Source organism: Ursus maritimus, unplaced genomic scaffold (assembly GCF_017311325.1).
Source record: "Ursus maritimus isolate PB19 unplaced genomic scaffold, ASM1731132v1 scaffold_15, whole genome shotgun sequence".
NCBI classification, from domain to species: domain Eukaryota; kingdom Metazoa; phylum Chordata; class Mammalia; order Carnivora; family Ursidae; genus Ursus; species Ursus maritimus.
The window spans coordinates 3,707,073-3,725,815 of NW_024423897.1; positions in this window are offsets into that span (position 1 = coordinate 3,707,073).

The window sequence follows — 18,743 nt, forward strand, 5'->3', positions numbered from 1 at the left end:
GTCATGGCCGCAAAGACGACAATGAGTGTGCAGTACAAGCGAGTGCCCTGTGGGGTCAATCCCCTCCCCGAGTTTCAGTGAGGGCCAGGCAGTGGATGGGGTGTGAGCTGCTGTGATTCAGGGCCCTGCTTATCTGGAAGTCGGACCTCCTGCCAGAGGCCCGACCCTCAGATATCTGCAGCTCAGCTGTAGGCCCAGAGTAACTGGACAGGAACTGAGTAGGGACTGAGTGTCACAGAGCCCAAGTGCACTTCTTTGATGTCTCTGAGATGATGAGGATAAAAGGAGGTTGAAGCAGGATATCCTCAGAGGCCATCATCTCAAACAGTGTGACGTGGGCTGAGTCACTTCCCCTTTCTGGGCCGCAGGTTTTTTTTGTTTTTGTTTTTGTTTTTTAATCAGTAAAATGGAGATAATAATTCTTGCCACACAGGGCTGGATGGACTTGGGCATGACCTAGTGATTGCAAGCCTGGTCTTGGGTTTACACCCCAGCAGAATGAGGCCATCTTATCACATAGGACCTAGCTCGGGCAGCCTTATGGTGGTGAGGATGCTGGCGATACCTTCGCAGAGGGTTGCCGTGAGGATTGAATGAGATCATGGGTAAAGCGTTTATGGCCGGTGGATCAGAGAATTCAATAACTGTCAGCTGCTATTATATCAATCCCTGAGTTTAGTTTCTGGCGTATAGCAGGTGTTCAATCAATGCTAGCTATTGTGGGGATGATGATGCTAGTAACAGAGGACACCGAAATAGAATCATGGAACATTAGCCATCAAGGGGACAGTGGGCCGAGGTGACAATCTTATTTTAGATCAACCCCTTATTTTAATACAGGGGACACGGAGGCCCACAGGGGAGAGATGCCCAGGCTGAGATCACCTTGAGCTCATTATTCTCTGCCTAAGGCTCTTCTTAGCCTATCCTGCTTCACCCAGGAGACCGGGGCCATTCAGAGCAAGGACACTTGTGGGCCTCCATTTCTCCTTAGGAATTGCTGTGTGACGGCCCAGGGCAGGAATAAAGGGGCTTCAGGCTGGTTGGAGTCATCCAGAAAGAACTGGAGGGTATCACAGGTAGGCTCAGAGAGATGCCGATGCCTTTCAGAAAGCTCTGCCCCAGTGTGTCAAGGTGACGGCCCTGCTTTTGGAAGCAATCCAGCTACTGGGGAAGCCACGCAGCTACCGGGGAAGGCACGTGTGTGTGTGTGTGTGTGTGTGTGTGTGTGTGTGTGTCAGTGTGTGGCTCGGAGACAGCTATTCTAGACAATCCCAATGGCCACCACTGGTGAGTGCTGACTGCAGTCAGGCCCTGTACCAAAGGCATGCGTCTCGCAGATCTTCGTGGTAACTCTGGGGTGAGCACTCTACTGCCCCAGGAAACCAAGGCGCAGAGAGCCTAAGGAAGTGTTTCAAGCCCCCTCCCCCAGCTAGTCCATGATGGAGCTGGGGCTTGAACATAGGCGATGTGGCCCAGAACTTGCGATCCTCTGCACCACCCAGCTACCCCAATGGGCCATGCTTCACTCCTGTGTCACCCTTCTCACTGCCCCGTGTGGTTTTCACCTCTGCGATCTTGCAGTCAGCTTGTGCGAAGCCCTAGGAGGCTCAAAGGGTGGTGGGCTGGGCCTAGCACGGAGTAGGGTCTCATTTGCTCAGCAGGTATTTCTGAGCCCTACCACACGCTAGGGCTTGAGCCAGGGGCAAGAATGAGTGGGAGTAAGATTCGGGCCATTTGGGGGCATGTGGCCTGGATTGGGCAGCAATCAACCTGTCCCTGGTCTATGGCCTTCTGGGCACTGCAGGTGGGCATGGTGGCTTCCGTGGGAATGCTCAGCCAGGCAAGGGACATGGGTGGCTGGGGTCAAGAGTCAGGGATTCTGGTCTCCACTCTGCTTGCTAATTAGCGGTCATCTCGGCCAGCCCCTACCTCTCATTGGGCCTCTGTTTTTCCCATTGGAACGAAGAGGCAAGGGCGAGTGGAGTGGTCTTGAAAAGCCCATTCAGGTGGCCGAGACAGTGGGGCTATGACCTGCCTGAGACCCCTGACTTGGCTGGTGTCAGTCTTGGACTCTGGTCTGAGGGTCCACGGGGTAGCCAGTTCCCAGTCTGGCCCCACCTGGCTCTCAGGCTGCATCTCCGATCCTCGGTCAGCCCTGGCACATGCTGGATCGTGGGGTGATACCAAATGTCCCCATAAGTCCCCTTTGGAGCTGACCATCTTAGCCTCGTCCTGACCTGGGAAAGGTCTCCTTTTATCTGTGTCCTCAGGCATATCGGTAGCATCAAAATACACAAGAAGACAGTGTGTTGTGCTTTTCAAAGTCCCTTTGCAGACATTTCCTCATTTCAGATTAATAAAATGTGAAATTTTGAATTAATAATTCAAAACAATCACAAAGATACCATTTCCGGAGTTGCTGGCGAAGGGGCTTTCGCGCACACCTCTCCCCCTCACAGGGACCCTTTCATGGGGTTACTATAATTAGGATGGCATTTTGCGTGGAGGAGGTAACTGTGACATGGAGGAGGTAACTGTGACATGGAGGGAATTCTGTAAGGTCGCAGAGCTCAGAAGTGACAGGGCTGGCAACGTGGCTCATTCCAGAGCCCAGGTTACCTCCTCATCCGGGCCTGCAGTGCTGGTCCTTCTCTCATCCAGAGCACCTACTCTGTGCCAGGCACCCACGAGGCACTGGGGCACACAGCGAAGGGGCCAGGCTGGCTCCCTGGGTGTGTCCCAGTCCATCAGAAGCCTGGGAGGGAGTATCATTACGCAGCAGAGGCAAAATGGAAGGTCTCTCTGCCTTGGCTCGGCTCCCCCCACTTGCCTCCTGTGTGACCTTGGGTGACTACCATCGCTCTCTATGCTTCTGCTCTATGGCTGTAAAATTGGGAAAATAATGAATTTCTGCCTCATCGGGTTGTGGTGAAGACCTCATCAGGAAACACACATCTAGCTGTTAGGACGGCGCCTGGCCCAGAGAAGGGGCTCGGTACCCTGACAAAGTCAGGGTCATTATCTGCAAGCATGCTCTGTGAAGCTGTTGTCATTGTCAACCCCGTCTGACAGCTGAAGAAACTGAGGCACTGAGGGGCCAAGTCTCTAAGACCACAGAGTAATAGGGAAGCTGAAATGGAGCCCTCGAGGATCCCAGAGGGATGCTCTCCCCTCTTCCATCCCCATGGCACCTGTATGTCCGTGAGCCTTCCCCATTGGGTTCCGAGGCACTCCCCAGGTACCAGAGCCCAGACTCGGGGTAGGTAAGGAAGCCAGGAGACAAGGGGTTAAGCAGGTTGCTGCACTGCTGCAGAAACTTCAGGAAGTGCAGGGCTGGGAGGACTTCTAAGAAAGAGGGAGGCTTCAGGGCCAGAGGTCAGCCTGGCTCCTGGCCCAGAGGCTGGCTCTTCAGAGGGCTCCAGCCTCCACACCAACTTGGCTCAGCCCACACATGCAGTCTTCGAGGCCGGCAGTGATCCACCTCCATCCAGATCCTTCTTCAGGCTTGCCTCCTGCCATTCCCAGATAGGTGCCTGAGGCCAAGACCTGGGGTGAGGTGGCCAGGGCAGGGAAGAAAAGCCCGCTGCCCTATTCAGGTCCTCTGAGAGCACTGTGGGCCCTGTGTTTCAAGGCCAGGGGTCTTGAGTTCCGGCTCTGCCCCTTTTGTGGGGATGCCGGCCATGTGCCCCAATGGCTCTGAGCCCCAGTTTTCTTGTCTGTAAATGGGGGAAGTCGTAGTGCTGCCGCCCTGGGGGCAGGTGAAGTCAATCTCTCTAAGCGCCTGACATGGAGCAGGTGGCCCAGTAATGCCAGTTCCTGCTCTTGTAGGTTGGGAAACAGTGCTGGGACCGTGGCATTCTAAAGGCCGGGTGTGGGGATTTCTCAGTGTTCCTGTGCTGTAAGTTTCTTGGGGTCACAGACATCACCGGGGCCCCTGCTGTGTGTCCAGTAGGGAGGCCACTAGGCAGAGTCCCTTGGACAGCATGGGTAGGGGACTGACCACAGCCCGGCCACAGGGTGCTGTGGGGTCCTGAAATTCAGGGGCCTGTGCGGCTTGGGACCAGCACCCAGGCATCCCGAGCCAGACCTCAGTGCCCTGAGTGGCAGCAGGAGGACCCTGACAGGGCACTCACAGAGCGCGGCGTGACAGTCACATTAGATAACAGGACGCTTGGTGGCCTCTCCGCGCCCCACTGTGTGGAGTTTTCTCTGAAACACCCAGAGGCAGGGCTGGGTGGTTGTGTCAGAGTGAGGTCACCAGGACGACGCGACCCCAGGACCAGGGCCCAGTGGAGCTTCAAGGCTGGACTCCTGAGGGGCAGCTGGCTTGGGAACCCAGAACCCCATCTACCCCCGGCCCCAAGGCCTGTTCCAGTCACTGCTCTAGGAATGCTCTGCTTCTCAGCTATCCCGACATACCTCGGGGTCCCAGCGGCTGGCCTGGAAGGGGCCTCGGGACTTTTGAAGGGATTTTGGAGGGCTGACTGAGCCAGGCAGTTCAGTCCCTGTCAGCTTTGGTTCGCTGACTCAGTCCCCCTCCTTGACCTTTCCTTTCCACTGGCTATTTATGGGCATTTCCTGTGCCTTGAATAGGTAAAGAAAAGGGAAGCGAGAGAAGCTCAACCGTGGGGCTTCTTTAACCGCCGGTAAATCATTTTCTTTATTATTAACTTAAAAAGTGACAGGGGCTTGGAGGGAAGATGGCTATGCCAGAGAAGTGCATACATTGAAAAGTGTGAGTGCCGCCCCCACTCCATCCATCTTCCAGAAGGACCCCCGTGCATGGGGCTGGGGGCCTCCCTGGTCTTCCCGTGTGATTGATCACAGGCCCACACACATACGTAGCCTTAAAAAAAAAAAAAAAAAAAAAAAAAAAAAAAAGCAGAGAAGCTGCTCTATAGACTTCAATTATTCAAAGAGCATATATTGAGCACCTACTATGTGCCAACCACTGTGCAAATTCCTCAGCCTGCTTTTTCTGTCAACAACATGCCGTATGTTTTAAAATAATCCTTCAGGTCAGTACTTTCCCTTTTTGAACATTCGAACCCTTGGGATGATTTAAAACGTTGCCGTGCTCAGGCCCCACCTGAGGCTGGTACATCAGAAGTTCTGGGAATGGGAGCCAGGTGTCAGGATTTTGAAGATCCCCGGTGTTTCCAGCGTGGAGCCAGGACTGGGAACCACTGCTCTGGGCTGGTCCTGGCAGCTGGGGTAGGAGCTGGGCCTGCCGTATGGTATGCATCATGGGAGCTAATGTTGCCAGGGGTCTCTGCTTGTAAATCTGGCAGTGCTGCTTTCTGTCTGGGAAAATGAAAAAGGAAAAGAATTTTTATTTTAACGTCAGAGAGGTACCCCTTTATTTTATCATAATGTCATACTGTCTTTCTTTCTCCTCGGGCAGGTGGCTTTGTCAGGGCCGAGACTTGGTTTTCCTGCCTGTTAGGCCAAGAAAGCTGTCCATAAGGGGCTGGGCGATGCCACTCCCAAGGACCTGGTGATCTGTCCTGTGAAGAGCCTCCCCAGCTTCTCCTTGAGCAAGCGAGTCCAGTGTCACCGCTTGTGTTGTTTCTGCAGAAACAGTTCTAGAAGCACCCACGTCGTGGAGTTCAGTGTTCTGACAATTAGGTAGCTTATCGATGGTTTGTGTGTATGTGTTTGTGGTGCAGAAAAGTGTCTCTTGTTCGTTTTGTGTCCCTAGTGTCCCAGCTGGTGTGGCCGTGGCTTGTGTCAATAAACAGCTGCCCAATAAAGGAGCCCGAATAGGCCGCCCGTCTGTGGGACGCTGCCTCCAGGCCCTGGGCCGAGGGCTCCCTGGCTCTGCCTTCCTCTGTCCCGTAAGTGAGCCTGTCGGGGGTGTCGCTGCTCCTGTCCCATCCCCAGGTGAGGAATGGAGGTTCAGAGGCCAAGGCAGTTGAGGCAGTGGGTGGCACAGTCACCCTGTCCTTCCCTGCCGGCACCCCTGCACTCTAGGAGCTGGCCACCTGCCCCGAGCTTCCCCCCAGCAGGGCAGGCGCTGACTTTGCCAGGCTCCCCCTGGCTCCCCAGGGGGCCCCACGATGGACATCTCTTACCCTGAGAGCATGCGCTTCACCTCTCTGGGCCCGCTGAGTTGGGGGTGCTTGCTATGTGACTGTGCTGAGATTTTGCACTGTGAACTCATCCTCTCACTCCCAAGCGAAGCGAGTCCTATTATTATCCTGTTGACACACGTCCTCGCTGTCGTTGCTCTGCCCACGGGGCTCCGTGCTGCCGCCCTACTCAGAGGCGGCGCCCCAGGGCTCTGAGCGCCCACCAGCCCTGCCTGGCCAGCCCGCTCCTGCTCTACCCCACGGCTTCTTCCCTCCGCGTCTTCCCTCCGTCTCTCTCTCTCTCTTTTCCTTCTTCCTTCCCTTCCTTCCTTCATTCGCCAGATGTTAGTTATCCAGACGCATCAGATTCCCAAACCAATGTTTGCATTTACTTATATTTCTCTCTTTTTATTTTCTATTCTCTGCCAGCCTTTTAAAAGAAAGTACGTCATTTGCTCGCTTTATTCACCTGGAAGTGGGCTTTTCTTCCTTTCGCCCGGCATCTTCTTATTTATAGGGTAAGACGGCGTTATTTTAAACGCCTTGTACTTTTGCCACGTTATCTCTTTTTTATTATTCTCACACTCACGTAGGTCTCATAGACCTTACTCACGAGATCCAATTCTCTTTCTACTCATTGATTTAGCAAGCCTTTGTTGAGTCCCATATGAGCCGGATTTTGTTCTAGGATTCTGAGAATAAACACTAAGTAATTGTCCTCAAGAAATTTATACCGAGGTGGAGAGCCCAATATCTAAACCAATCCCAATGCTCCACAGGGGCTGTGCTGTGCTACTATGATCCCCAACGCTCTAGGGCAAAAGGGTGGCATCTAACCCAGCCTGTCACAACCTAAGGGCTCCTGGACCATGTGTAAATGGAATCTCAACTGAACCTTAAACGGAAAATTTTTTTTGGAATAGCTTTATTGAGGTATGTTTTTAATATCGTAAGTTCACCCTACTTAAGTATACAATTCAATGCCATTTTGGTAACTTTACCAAGTGGTACAGCCATTAATCAATTTTAGAAGATTCTCATGGTCCCCCAGTATGGTCTCTCCCTCGTGCCCATTCACAGGTAATCCCTGTTCCCACTCCAGCCCTGGACAAACACTAATCTACTTACTGTCTCTATCGATTTGCCATTTCTGGATGTTTCCCACAAGCGGAATCAGACACTAGGGAGTCTCCTGTGTCTGGCTTCTTTCACTTCCTGTAACATCTTGGAGGCTCATCCATATGGCGGCACTTGCCATTCATGCATTTGTTCTTTTTATTGCTGAACAGGGCGCTGGTTCATGGATTTACCACACTTTGCCTCTCTACTAATCAATCAGTCGATGGACATTTAGGTTGTTTCCAATTTGGAGCCATTATGAATGATGCCACTGTGAACACTGACTCATAGATCTTTCTGTGCATGTATGTTTTCGTTTCTCTTAGTAGACACCCAGAAGTGGACTTGCTGGGTCATGTGGTGAAGTTTATGTTTAACTCTTTGAGGAACTGCCAAACTATTTTCTGAAGATGCTGCCCCATTTTACATACCTTCCTGCAACGTATGAGGGCACCGTGTCTCTAAAATCCTGGCCACACTTGTTATTACCTGTTTTTTAAAAAGAATTATAGTCATTCTAGTGGGTGCGATATAGATCTCATCTCGCATTTGCATTTTCTTACTAATGATGTTGAACACCTGTTCATGTGTGTCTCAGCTATTGGTCTGTCTTCTTGGAAGAAATATCTGTTCATATCTTTTGCTTATTTTTGGATTGGGTTGTTTCCTTCTTACTGGGAACTTACTTGTAGAAGTTCTTCGTAAATACTGGATACAAGTCCTTCATGGGATTTGATTTTGCAAATATTTTGTCCTAGTTTATTATCTTTTCATTTCCTTAATGGTGGCTCTTAAGTACAAAAGTTTTGAATCATGATGAATTTCAATTTGTTAATGTTTTATTTTATAACCTATGCTAAGAAACGGTTGCCTAACCCAGACTTCGAAGACTTTTTTCCTACGTATTCTTCTGAAAGGTTTATTATTTTCGCTCTTACATTTAAGTCAGTGATCCACTGGGGGCTAATTTTTTGCGCAGTGTGAGATAAGGGTCTTTCTTTCTCGTGTAGATGAGGAGCCAATTGTCCCAGGGCTGGTTGTTAAGCAGACTATCCTTTCCTCCAATGAACTACTTTGGCACTTTCGTCAAAAATCAATTGATCGTGATGTTAGAGCTGTTTCTGGACTCTCAGTTCTGTTTCCTTAATCTGTTTTGCAGTCCTTATACCAGTACCACACTGTCTTAGCCACTGTAGCTTTGAACTCAGAGAAGGGAGGCCCTACAACTCTGTGCTTTTTCAGAATGTTCTGGCCGTTGTAGGAGACTTTCATTTCCACATACATTTTAGGATCAGCTTGCCAATTTCTGGGAAAAAAATCCTGCTGGAATTTTGATCATGGCACACCTATAGATCAGTATGGGGAGTGTCGCCATTTTAGGATTAAGTCTTAAAATCCAAGAACATGGCAACGTCTCTACATTTATTCAGATCTTCTTTGATCTGAAGTAAAGTTTCATAATAGTTGGTGTAGGAGTCTTGCACATCCTTTGTTAAACTTATTGAGAGATATTTTATTCTTTTTGATTTTATTAGGAGTGTATTTACCTTCTTAATTTCATTTCCGGCTTGTTCATTGTTTGCATGTAGGAAAAAGTTGATTTCTGTACACAGCTCTTGTGTCCTGGGACCTTGTACTTATTAGTTCTCATAGTATAGTCTTTTAGATTCCTTGGGATTTTGTATATATGGATACCATGTTGTCTGAGAATAAAGACAGTTTTACTTCTTCCTTTTTTTCAATGGGGATGCCTCTTTGTTGCCTCTTGCTCCCATGAAGCTTATTCCTGTTTTGGGATGTCTGCCTGGATTGTGCTTCCCCGGTACATGGTCACGTCCTCACCTCTTTAGGTCTTTCCTTCTTGTTGAGGCCTTCCTGGAACACCCTACTTAAATCCAACCCCTTCTGCCCATCCCCAACCCCTGCCCCACACCGTATAATCCTTTCCTTGCGTTATATTTTCCCCCAGCACTGGCCACTTCAGACTTTATCAAGATGGTCCTAAGAGTTCCAAGAATGAGTAATATATCTGGAAGGAGGGCCCAAGCTGATACTTGGCCAGTGTTGGCTGAAGAAGGGCGGGGAAGGAGTTTTCCCTGGGGCACTCTGTCCCCCGCCCCACCCTTCTTGGCTGAGAGGGGAACGGTCTCTCCCCGCAGATGGGAAGACACTCAGGAGGCATTGGGTGGGGACACCCAGAGGCTAAGGAGCTGTTGATCACACTTCGTTGAAATGCGTCTGTACACCCGCCTGCCCTAGGCGCCCCAGCTACACCAAGACAAGGCGTGCACCTGCAGCTTGTTTGCCCTTGATTTCTCCTGTTTAGGAAGTGTAGGTGCAGGGAGGTGGGGAGGAGAGAAGAGGGCTCCCAGGAGCTCCTCCAGCCCCCACCCTGCTTTTGGAGACTTCATCCCTTTTAACCAGGAAAGTACATTCTCTCTTTGCATGGGATAGAGCCAGAAGATCCCCTCCCTTATCTGGAGTTTGCCACAGAACTAGGATTGGAGTTGAGCTGGGGGGCTCCCAGACCGGGCATAGGTAGGTGGGGCCTGTGGTGGAAGAAGCCCCTGACTGGGTGTCAGGCAATCCTGAGTTCTCGCGGCAGAGTGAACTTGAGCTGGGCAAGTCAAGGCTTCCACCTCTGTCAAATGGGTCTGAGGAAGCCGTCCTGGGGGTGGGGGGCTGTGCTCATCCAGTCTGGGTCTTCATTTCATCACCTATACACTCAGTGTAAGAATACTCGTCACAGGCTAGATATTATCCATCAAATTTTTTTTTATTGGGGTAAAATACACATAATCTAAAATTTACCATCTTAACCATTTTTAAATGTCCAGTTCAGTGGCATTAAGTACATTCGCCTTGTCGTCGCACCCCAAGAAGATGTATTCCTTTAAAAGGTACTGTTCCTTCCCCACCGTCCCCTCTTGTGTTCCCATACCTGTGTTGGCTGTCACCCTCTGCCCCTGTTCTTGCCTCCCTGAGTGCTGAGATGGTGCAGGCATTCCTCTCTCGCCCAGGCTGGGGTGATGTCCCGCACCGGCCTGGCACAGAGTGGACGCCCCATAAAAAGGAGTGAGTTATGGAGTCACGTGGCAGGGCCAGCCACCACGGGCTCAGCTGTTGGTGTAGGCTTTCGCGGCAGCTCTGGACTGAGCCCTGAGGGGCCTATCCTTCCTGAGAGCTTTGGAGGAGGGTGCTACTGTCATCTGCATTTTGGAGATGAGACACTGAGGCAAAGGGAGGCTATGGGGACTTGCCCCCAGCATGGCCTTTCCACGTTCCTGGCAGAGGTGGGATTTGAACCCAGGCACTCGGGCAGGGCTGCACTGCTTTTCTCTAAATCATAAACCATTTGAATTGTAACTGTTTAATTGATGCAAGCACTCTGCCCTGTTAAATTCGCTATGGAATGCGATTCAGTTTCACTTCGACTGTAAGCTCTCTTGTATTCGCACACCTTGATTGAGAGCATCCCAGAACTTTCTCCATTGACCGGTTGCTAAGAGAATCATTAGACTGAAGGCACAGTTGCTGTATTACAACCTCCTTGTTCTCGCTAATGTAGCGTCTGAAATTAGTGAGTGTAAATTAGAGAACAGAATATTAGCCCTTAAAAATAACTAGTGTTTATAAGATGATATATCGGGAAGATCCCCGTTAACTCTGATTCATTAAGTAAAATACCTCCGTCCAATTTAATAACTGAGTCCAATTTAAGGCTGTTTCTCCACGCTCTATTCATGATTCTCAGGGTCTGCAGTATATATCGGTTTAACATCTATCAGCAGAGCTGGGGGAGTACAAATCTCCACGGATTTGACAGTTACCAGACCGCCGAGGGCTTGGGTTCCTCATCTGTCATTGGGGAACTCCTCCTGAGGACAAATGAAGATGAACGAGCTGCCTGCTGACGGAGCGCCTGGCCCCCACGGTAAGCATTAGCTCATGTTAACAATCATTACCGCCCCAGCTGAGCTGCCTGCTTTCACTGACAGCTTCCGCTTCCCCGGAGTTCAGCTTGAGGCCATGTGACTGGACCCCACCTTTCACGATGCAAAACTGCACAGTAGCCAAGGGTTGGAAGCCTAGCGTTCACGAACACCCTTCTACTCACCGCATAGACTCAACCATTGTTCGTGCTTTGCCATGACTTTGCTGATTTATTTTCTTCCGAACATTTAGAGCAAGTTGCTAACATCATGACCTTTCACTGCTAAATTCTTCAGCGTGCATCTTTTAAGAATACGAAATATGCCTAAGCAACCACCAAAAGATTTTATTTATTTATTTGTCAGAGAGACGGAGAGAGAGAGAGCACAAGCAGGGGCAGCGGCAGGCAGAGGGAGAAGCAGGCTCCCGGCTGAGCAGGGAGCCCGATGCGGGACTCGATCCCAGGACCCTGAGATCATGACCTGAGCCGAAGGCAGATACCTAACCGACTGAGCCGCCCCAGCTTCCCACACGTTTTGGATTTCTGCCAATCTGATGGATGAGAGTCTCTCAGTATAATTATAATTGTCTTGCCTCTTATTATGATGACGAGCGAGCATCTTTCTACATGTACAGGGGCCTTCTGCAATTCCTTCTCCGTGACCTATCTGCTCATGGCTTTTGTCCATTTTAAAATCATATGTTTGTTTTTTTTCATCTCTACTTCTAATCACTCCTTATATATTGGTGAAATTACCCTTTGTCTTAAAGTTATAGATATTGTCTCCCATTTGTAATTTTTTTAAAGCTTTGGTTATGGTGGTTCTTTGTTTGCTCGTTTTCACTGTGAAAAGTTTTTTAAAAATTTTGCTTTAATTTTATGTAGTTGAATTCATCAAATTTTTCTTTTATTGTTTCTGAATTTTGACTCCTAAATTGAAAGGCTTTCCTCACTCCTGGGTTATAAAGGAATCCCTTCATGTTTTCACCCAGAAGTTGTAAGGTTTCATTTAAAAATCTGAATCTCAGGGCACCTGGGTGGCTCAGTCGGTTAAGTGTCTACCTTTGGCTCAGGTCCTGGGATTGGGCCCTGCATTGGGCTGTCTGGTCAGAGGGAGACTGCTTCTCCCTCTCCCTATACCCCTCCCCCCACTCATGCTGTCATGCTCTCTCTCTCTCATGAATAAATGAAAAATCTTTAAAAAATAAAAATAACAATTCTGAATCTCTGGTCCATTTGGTATTTCGTGTTTGGTGAGGTATGGTTCCACTTTTACCTTTTATTCGAAATTCAATTGTCCCAGGATCACTTATCTAAAATGTCCCAGTGATTTGAGATGCTGCTTTCGTCATACATCGAACTTCCATAGGCAGTTGGGCAAATTTCTGGATTTTTCTATTCTGTTCCATTGCTCTGTCTGGTTATGCATGTTCCTAACTATACTATTTTAATTGCAGAGACTTTTTGGCATTTAAAAATATCTAGTAGGGCTTACCCTCACCCTACTACCTTCTTTTTAAGTTTTCCTGGCTATTCTTGATTGTGTATTATTTCATATCAACTCCAGAATCAACTTGTTTAACTCCAGGAAAAAAATTAAAAAACCATTTTCAATATTTTCATGTGAAATGGGTATATATACCTGGGCCAAATGGACATCTTTATGGTATCGAGACATCCGATCCAAGAACATGTTATTAACAGGGGGCTCTTTTGGGGGCACAGGCTCTTAATAGGTTGAATTGTGTCCCTTCCAAAAGATACACTGATGTCCCAGTACCTCAGAATGTGACCTTATTTGGAAATAGAGTCTTTCCAGGGGTAATTAAGTTAAAATGAGGTCATTAGGTTAGGCCCTAATCCAATATGACTGGTGTCACTATACAAAGGGGAAATTTGGACACAGACATGAGCCCAGGGAGAACACCGCTTGAGGATGAAGGTAGCAGTCAGGGTGAGGCGCCAGCAAGCCACCGGCAACTGGGACAGGGGCATGGGACAGATTCTCCCTCATGGCCTTCAAAAGACACCAACCTCTCCTGTACCTTGGTCTCGGACTTCCAGCCTCCAGAACTGGGAGACAGACTTGTTTTTTAAGTCTCCTTGGCTAGCTGTGCTTTGTTCCGGCAGCCCTAGCCATCGACTACGGGCCCCTCGGAGCATCTCTTAGCCAGGAGAACAATCCAGCCACAACTTCAGGACAAGGGGAAGCATTTGTGTGCTTTCCTATCCCTGACCCCGAGCAAGCCCAGCCAGCCCTGTTTCTTGCCTGCCTGAATTTGGATGAGTGAACCAATGAACGCATTGGAAAGCTGGAGGTGTGACTTCACTCTCAATGGGTGGCCAAACCCATTGAGGTCAAGGCCAATGAATGAGTCATCTGTGCGATGTGGCTCAGTGAGTCAGGGAGGGCCAGGCAGAAAGCCCAAGTTTGGGGCCCATTTTCTCTTCCTTTTCCTTTGGAACCTAAAATCGGCCCCCTAAAAGTCATCAACCCAAGAAATAAACAGAGAAATAGTGTAACACACCACCCCGATGACACACCCACTGAGTGCTGGGGAAAGATAAGGACAAAGGACTTAGAAAACAGAGAGAATGAGTCTGAGGCACACAGCTGTGCCACTTACTTGCTGTGTGCCTTTGGATAAGTTTGTGAACTTCTCTGGGCCTGGGTTCCTCTATTTCTTCCCATGGGGGTAGTAGTGGTACCTGTCTGACCGGGTTAGCGTCACGGCCATACAAGGAAATGAATATAAAGCACTTGGCAAAGGGCCAGGCTCAGCGCAAGTGCTCAGAGATCGGCAGTGATTATTAGTGAGAACCGCCCCTAAGTAATTTACCCACAAAAGCAAAACTGTGACCCACAGTTCTTGAGTCTTCACCTATGACTTTGAACGCCCTGTAGATAACTCTTCCCCTCCTTCCTTAGGGAAGTTTGGAACAGACCAACCATGATCTCATTTGCTCCCTCTACCATTAATTAGTGTTTTCTAATTATAAAAAGGAAATTATGTCTCAATTCGTACTGGTCTAAAAGAAATTAACTAACAACAGAAAGGTGTCATTTCTCTCTGTGGCGTCAGTTCCCCTGGCAGCCCGGGGCGTGGCTCGGGGCTCTGTTGGCAGATTGTGTCCTTGGTTCAGGGACAAGCCTGTCTGAGTCATGGAGGCCCTGCTACTTCCTGGTCCCTCTCCTGGGTTCCTGCGGCTCATCTTCATGTCTTTGTTCAACAAACCTGCTTTGAGGTTTGTGCCGGGGACCAAGAGAGGCAAGAAACCACGTCCCTGCTCCCAAGCCTAGTGGGGAAGACAGGAATTGTCAGCCATGAGACTGTTCACATCAGATGCTAGGGCTTCATCTGGTCCCACAGCAAATCTGAGAGTTGGTCTCTTGAGGTTATTGCTGTCCCATTTTACAGGGGAGGAAACTGAGGCTCCCAGAGGAAAGTGGTCAATAATCAAAGCCCATGTCTCAGAGGCATTTCATCTAGACATTTCTATTCTACATCAGTCCTGTCTCCATGTAGACATCCTCTCCTTTGGGCATCTTTCCCTCATAACCTTCTCCTAGCTGGGTAAGAGCCCCTTTTTGGGCGTCCCTAATCTGTACCTCGACACTCAGCACCTGAGTTGTACTCATTTATTAACAAGTGTGTCCCCCTGTCAAAAGCTCATTAATTGAATGACTGCAACGTTTTAATTCCTGTCCATCTTAAACCTTTCACTGTAAAAGTATTTCACTGGATCTAAGAGGTCAGCAATTCTGAGGCCCCTCACTAATTCATGCACCATTAAGAAAGAAAATGCTACCAATTAACTATGTCAATTAACTATGATATGCCTCTGATTGTAAGTCACATTCCACTTCGAGAAATGTTAAAATATTAAAAAGTGTGCCTTAGGCGTAATGAAATATATTATAAAAAACAATTACTGCTTTAATTTTTATTTTCTTAGAGAGGGAGGTGGGGGAGGGCAGAGGGCGAGGGAAAATCTTGAGCAGCCTCCACGTCCAGTGCAGAGCCTGATACCACGACTCTGAGATCATGACCTGAGTTGAAATACAGAGTCAGACGCTTAACTGACTGAGCCACCCAGACGCCCCAACAATTACTGCTTTTAAACACATCCTAGGGGAAGAAGAGTTTATAAATACGCACATACTAATAATAACAAAGTTTACTAAACACCCTGTGCCAGACATTGTTCTAAAGTGCTCTTCATTCATGATCTCATATCAGAGGTTGGCAAAACTTTTCCTGTAAAAGGACAGAGGTAAATATTTTAGGCTTCATGAGCCATAAAGTGTCACAACTACTCACCTCTCATCAGAGTGCGAAAGCAGCCACAGGGGGATATGTAAACCAACAGGTTGGCTATGTTCCAATAAAATTTTATTGACAGACACCAGAATTTGAATTTCGTGTGTCATAGAATGTTATTCTTCCTTCGATTTTTTCCACAACCATTTGACATGTAAAAATCATTCTTAGCTTGCGGGTCGTACCAAAAGAGGGAGTGAGCTCAATTTGGGTCAGAAGCTGTAGTTTACTGACCCCTGTCCCATATGCTGCTCTTCATACCTGCCCTACAAGGTGCTATTATTATCCTGAGTTTACACATGAGGAAACTGAGTCTTTGAGAGGTAAAGTAACTTTCCCAAGGACACACAGCTGATGTGTGGTCAAGCTGGGACTCTAACCCAAGCAGTCTAACTCTATAACTTGTCTTTAACAAGTTAGCCTAAATACAGTGAATATGGTTTACCCTAAATGTGCTTGTCTTCTAATATTTTTAACTTTTTCCCTGATTACAACAGTTCCACATTCATGTTGAAAAATTCAAACCATCCAATTATAAGCAGAAAATGAAAGTAACTCCACCCTCCAGAGATAAACCCTTACGGGTTTTGAACACAGAGATCTCACAATGCTGACTAGATGTAGAATGTTCTGAACACTGTGTGACTTTCGATAGGTTGCCTAACCTTTCTGAGCCCTTGTCTCTCAAATGAGGGGGCTGGCTCAGATGACGTGGCTCTGCAGGCCCTCTCAGGCTTGCCTCTGGGTATGTGTTTGTAAGGATTGTGCAATAGCAGCTCTGTCCTAACTGCCTGGGCGTGGAGGGTAAAGTCACCCCTTGCCAGCCCCTCAAGAGGGGTCAAGTGGTCCCTGCCCGTGGCTCACCCGAATCCCAAGCACTGAGTAAATTCGGACAGCAGGGACACCGGGGCCTGACTGGGGGCATCCTAAGAGGTTCAGGGTCCCTCCAGGGCTGGTGCCAGGGACCCTTCTGCCCAGTGAGTAGAGCTCCAGGCAAGCGGGGAGTCAGAGACTTCGGCCAACACTGCCTAGGATGGGACCTGCACAGAGAGAGGCCTTAACAGACTGAAGTTCCTATGGCAGGAGGCCTGGGCCCTGCTCCGTCTCAGTCATTCAGGGCCAGGCTTTGGATCTGTGTCTGATGATTACCAGCGGTGTGATCCGAGGCACATTCCCTCTCTGAGCCTGTTTCCCTGCCTGTAATATGGGGAGAACAACCACATCGCAGGATCACTGATCAGTTCTTTTTTTAAGATTTTATTTATTTATTTGACAGAGAGAGAGCACGCGTGCGTGCACAAGCAGGGCGAGCCGCAGAGGGAGAGAGAGAAGCAGGCTTTCCACTGAGTAGTGAGCCTGATGAGGGGCTCGATCCCAGGCCCCTGGGATCATGACCTGAGCCTAAAGCAGACGCTTAACTACTGAGCCACCCAGGTGCCACGCACTGATTAGTTCTTTAGATGATAACTGCAATGCAGCTGGCACAGAAGAGAAGCTTAATAAATGACCATTTCTGACCCCTTCTCCTCATCTACTTTTCGACAGTATGCTTTTTAAATGTTCTCTCACCACGCTACTGTACGCTTGGGCTGCATTCAAGGTTGTAGGGTGTGGAGGTCCAAAGATGAGAAAAACAGTCCCTGCCCTCAAGTAACTCAGGGAGGATAAGATAAGGATCAAAGAGACTTTTACACAATCAGAATGTTTGGACAAAGTCCTCCAGGACCCAAGGGCAGGAGAAGCTGGAGAAACCAGGGAAGGCTTCATGGAGATGCCACTTTGGCTGGGTCTTGGGGGATGGAGAAAGATAGGGCTAAGCCCTGAGGGGACGGCATCCCGGCAGAGGGTTGGAGGAGCAGTGGGAGCAAAGGTGTGGGGGTGGGAACTCAGGCTCAGGGAGTTTGCCTAGAGAACAACAAGAGAGCCAATGACAGTAGGGGCGGGGGGGGAGGGCTGGGCCGAACAGATGGGTGAGGCCAGGGTGGCGCACTTTGGGTTTGGTGAGAAGGAGGAGTCATGGAAGATACTGAGCAAAGGCAGGAGCTGCCATATAGCCCAGTCGACGGTCTGTGGGTTCTGAAAGAGAATATGACCAGCGGGAGCCAGCTCCCTCTCCCGAGAGCACCTGTTCCTGGTGTGACTCTCTCAGGCCCTTTCTCACACATGGTCTTACTTATTTCCGGATGGATAGTGTTCCCGGTTTACGTATGGGGAAACCAAAGCTCACCTACGTTAAGCTGCTTGGCCAAGTGCACAGGGCAGACAGTGAGCTGGTATGATCTGTAAAAGCATCACCCTTTCTCCTCCTGTCCTGGGACCCCAGAGCGGATCCAAAATCCATTCTGAGGACAGGATTCGGACAGGGCTTGTAGGGTAAAGCCATCCCTGGCTATACTGAGTCCCCCACAGTCCTGGGGTACTTGTCATTACTGGCATCACAGGAAGGAGGGAGTGGAGATTCAGCAAGGGGAAGTGACTTATTCAAGGCCACACATTGAGAGTGGGGAGTCCAGGTCTTCTGAGTTCAAACGCTTCCCACTACCCCCCACTGCCTCCAGGTTTATGTCTAAGCACATCTAAAACTGGAAAGAGCCCAGGTCAGAAAGGCCCAGCTCCCTCCCAAGTCAATATCCACTGATTCATGCTCCTTCATGGCCCTGGGCCCGCCAGGCCTACAGTTCCAGCCCCACTACCATCACCATAGACCAGATTACATTGGGCCTCTCTCTGATTCAACCTTCAGCCAGCAACAGCCTCTCTACTGCCTAGACTGGGGTCTTCAGTGGCTATACTTTTACCACCACCGCCCCCCCACCCCCGACCCAAGCCGTTGTATTAGTTGGTCTCAAGGAGGGATCTTTTCCTGAACTGGGCCTCTGTCCCAACAACTATGTGTTTTATGGTGATCTTCTCCCCGAGTTCTGATGCCAGACCCTGAAACACACATGGCTTGCTGGGAAGGGGAAAACAAGAGATTTAGTGAATCATAATGGGAAGGGGTAGGGTAAGGCCTGGGTTCCTTACACTCACTATCTCACATTTGGGCCTCAAACCATCCACAAAATAGGCAGTTGTAAACCCATTCTGCAGATGGCGGCTTAGAGGCTCAGCAGGGAAAGAGATGAGCCTAAGATCACCCAGAAGCAAAATAACGGCATGGGGGTTCAAACTATGCTCTTTCCAGAAAAGGATAAAGAGGAAAAGCCCACATAGCTCAGCAGACACCTGACTCCAGGGCCAGACTGTGCCACCACCACTCTAATAGCTGTACAAAGAGTTTTTTTTTTTTTTTTT